The sequence below is a fragment of the Leptinotarsa decemlineata genome, unplaced genomic scaffold, assembly GCF_025532065.1.
Source record: "Leptinotarsa decemlineata unplaced genomic scaffold, Ldec_3_MD MMD2_tig00000251_RagTag_RagTag, whole genome shotgun sequence".
NCBI classification, from domain to species: Eukaryota; Metazoa; Arthropoda; class Insecta; order Coleoptera; family Chrysomelidae; genus Leptinotarsa; species Leptinotarsa decemlineata.
Window position 1 is genome coordinate 6262609 of NW_027412547.1, and position 4108 is coordinate 6266716.

Here is a 4108-nt window from a genome sequence, read left to right on the forward strand (position 1 = left end):
GTGACCTAGTGAATAAATGCTTGTGTTTTTAAATAGTTTATTTGGTGAAAAAGAAGGCTGAAAAGTTGCCCTTTTCTGAACTTTGAAGGGCCGTAATTTCTTAAATAAGGGAGAGTGCCGCTTTTTTCTTTCGGATTCGTAATCAACGCATCAAAATACGTAAGTACAGTCAAAATTTTTTTCAAAATCGCCGGGTGTCCACAAAACGAAAATTTACCCAGAAAATATTGTATCTACTTTCCAGGTTGGTGGTAATAGATAAATAATACACGAGGAACTCAAATTTTTATTGTCACAAAATGATCAAAACAAAACTGAAGTACCTATCACAAAAAAAAAGAAAAAAACTTAAAAATCATATTCTATATCAAGAAAATTCAAAATTTATTTATCAGCAAAAACCTGAAATACTACATATCAGAAAAAAGATAAAACAGCATAAACCTAGTCAGAGTTATTACATAAGGAGTCGTTTACAAGTTGTGTAATTTTTGTTTTCAGTTTCGCCTTTATTTTTCTATTTGTGATATCTCTCAAAGCTAAACCTACATAATCCCCAAAGGCTAGGTCTGAATCTGTATATTTGGCTGTGACAGCTTCCACAATATCTTCTCCCTATTTTTTTTTAATATTTGAATACGTGTTTGTGAAAGATTTGCGTGGTTTTACACCTTCGGTATTTTCTATCACTTCAACTTCTAACCGCGAGCCTTCATTTTCTTGTGCTTCACTAGAATGGGAATCAAAAATAATGGGGAGTGGAGCCCAAGTTGTTTTGTCGTTTTTAATTACACTTCTGCTACTCAATGCATTTTATCTGCGAACTGCTGCCTGTATTTGGTACACTACTTTCGGTTCTACAAAAAATAAACTTCAAAATTACAATTTTGACCTGTATTCAATATACATAAACATTCTTCTGGGTTGTATGTGGTCATCCAAAAATAACATTGCCCTGAATAAAGGCCATTCTCTCCTACCAGTTGCTTCGGTACCAGAGTTTCCACACTGAGCCACTTCTTTTTTTTTTCTTTGGTATATCTGTCTCTTAAAACTTTATATTGACATTGCTCCCCTGGTAGCCCTACTATTTTGGCACCTGCCATGCATTCTCCTTCATTAATTTGTTTTAAAAATTTTATTTTTTTTTATCTTAAATTATTGGGTATTGTTCTATTAATGATATAAAATATGCTTCTTCCATAATTTTGTAGAAATGAAAGTTATTATTTATTTCATATGAATGATTGAAGCTGTCAAGATTATGGAAATGGAAAGTCAATATTTGCTTAAGCATTCCTGCCAACCCAAAAATTACCAAAACCTATAGTCACTATGGCAATTCTTCATACTTTACTTTTTATTGAACATCAAAAAATAGATACCTTACCTTACCTCTCTGCATTACCTTACCGTACCTTACCTTGCATTATTATAAACTAGGGGTACAAGTATATCGAAAATCAGAAAATTTTAAATTTCATTTTGGCAGTGCATTAACTTGAAAATATAGTACAAACCGTTGCCGAGGCCAAAAGGAGAAAGAGGACGAAAGAGGCAGAAGTGGCAGCAACTATAAGTGCACCCTCCTCCTCTCCCACTCCACCTCCAACAGTAAAGGCACTTCCTGCGGCGGGCGCCAAGAGCTACACCTTGAATCAAGGCAAGAAACCGGCTACTCCTGCAGATAAGCTCCCTCACTTGTGCACCTCCAGGGAGAGAACCCCAAGAAGGTTGAAGAAGCCGCGCAAAGACAGTAATGTCGCTGCACCTTCCAAAACCTTCGCGGAGGTCACCGTGAGACACCTCAAGGTTGCCAAAGAGAGTGTGTCTTCGGCAAGTCTTGGCCTACACCTGCCAATATAAAGGAGATGTCTCCTAGTGACCTGTCCACCTTCCTGGAAAGGACAGGATGGACGATGGCCTAGGAGGAAAACTCCTCGGGAGGATGTACAATGGGTCACGTGTGGCCTAAGTGATGTAGGTCTACACTCACCCTCCTTACCCCTAGTTTATAATAATGCAAGGTAAGGTAAGGTAATGCAGAGAGGTAAGGTAATGTATCCATTTTTTGACGTTCACGAAAAAATAAAGTATGAAGAATTGCCATAGTGATTATAGGTTTTGGTAATTTTTGGGTTGGCAGGAATGCATTAACAAATATTGACATTACATTCCATTTTCATAATCTTGACAGCAGTAATCATTCATATGAAATGAACAATAACTTTCATTTGTATAATATTATGGAAGGCGCATATTTTATATCAATAATAGAACAATACCCAATAATTTATGATAACAAAAAATTAAAAGAAATTAAAGAAGGAGAAGGCATGGCAGGTGATTGCCAAAATAATAGGGGTACCAGAGGAGCAATGTCAAAGATATGTTAGGACTAAATTTTTCCACAGAACACCGCAAATTTCCTTAATGATTTCATGGATTGTGGTCTTTCCCAAATGGTATGCCCACGCCTCCGACTGTTGCGAAGTTTCTTGCGATAAATAACTGAACAATTTTGTTAGATACATATTTACAATTTCAACAATTCACTGTACTGGAGTGTTATAGCCAATTTCTCTTCTGGAGATATCGATCCAAATATTTTTTTTACCAATGAAGGCGCTAACAATTTCACTAAATGTTCAAAACATATTTTGTTCATTCTTGTGTACATCTGAGTCTTTCTGCTTCTCAGAATGGGTCTAACATTAAACCTCCTTCTTTTTCGTTTCTTTCCCTCGATTAAAAGATACACACTTACTATCGACACGATCGCGGCAATTTTTATATTTATATCCATCAAAAGAAAAATCAAATTTCACAATGTGACGTTTGAGTTCATCTGGTGGCATTACCTTTACACCATTCGGATATATCCGTCAAAGTTCGTAGTATGGCGCTTTCTGATTGGTCGGAGGTAAGAACGCAACACAGAAAGTTGAAAATAGCCGACTTGTTACCCTGCGTTACTTTGCGTTACCGACGTTACCTTACCTTACTTTTTATCTAGAACGCAAGTGTGTTTTCTCAATGCTTCAACTTTCTTATCTTACCTTACCTCGTTACCTTGCGTTTTTATAAACTAGGGGTTACTCTATAGATACAGATACAGTAGAAATCTGTTTGAACTTCAGTACATGAATTTTCAGTAGATCAACATGAATTCTATGTCTTTTCCATCAATCACGAGATGCATGAACTCGAATTTGACGAGCCCTTCAAATAAAGCCCTTTTAAAGTTCCTTGAATTTAATCCTACAAGCAGAACGATTTTTATCGACAATTTCTGAAAGATTGGTATGTTTGAATAGATATTTGTGCGTTATCCACCTGAGTCATCCAACTACCAAAGCAGACCCAAAAGGGCGGGCGAGCAAGTGTCCGTAGTTCCCACATATTTTTTCAGCTTAATGCTTTGTCAGGTGACTGGCTGTTATTTGCAAGAGAATGGAGAAGAGATCATGACTGCATTATTTTCCGTATTCTATTCTTCCAGTACAATGGAGGTCCATTCATATTCAATTGTTCGGTTACGTCAAATGATCACCCTTACACAGGCGTGCGTGCTTGAAGTGGTTTAGGGGTTCACAGTTTTCGAACTGTCAAATGCGTATTCATATTCAACTATGAACTGCAAGAAAAAAACTGTTAGGATGAAAACATGAACTGAATAAATGTGTTTGGATCAGTATAGCAACTTTTTTTCTTGAAATACGAAATTTTTATTGAGTATCTGAAAAAATCTTTCTTCGATTGCTCCAGTCGTCATTTGCTCAATAGATACGTGTTGTTGATCGATATCATTTCCGGTTAAGAAAAAAAACTTCTTCAAACTTTCAACCCATAACTATGATCAATAACTTCTCTAAAATATTCGAAAAATGTTTCAAAAATAGAGTTATACTATTTTGCAATAATAACAACATTTTTTCTGGATCAGAATATGATTTTGTTGTTAACCAAATCAACAACTGTTTTCAACATCAACAAAAACGCATAACTGTCTTTTTGGATTTGGCCAAGGCATTTTTAATGTGGATTATAATATACTCCATGAGAAACAAACTCAAACTCCAAATAGAGTTGAAAAAATTTGTTGACA

At 35.8% G+C, this 4108-nt stretch overlaps 1 long non-coding RNA gene across 1 annotated transcript; it reads right to left on the reverse strand.

Annotated features, from left to right (window-relative positions):
* Nucleotides 1–590: 590 nt before the first annotated feature.
* On the reverse strand, nucleotides 591–1319 carry LOC141481701 (uncharacterized). Its single transcript, XR_012465109.1, has 2 exons — nucleotides 914–1319; nucleotides 591–857 (listed from the first exon to the last, which is right to left on the reverse strand). It is a non-coding gene; the product is annotated as an uncharacterized lncRNA (long non-coding RNA).
* Nucleotides 1320–4108: the final 2789 nt, after the last annotated feature.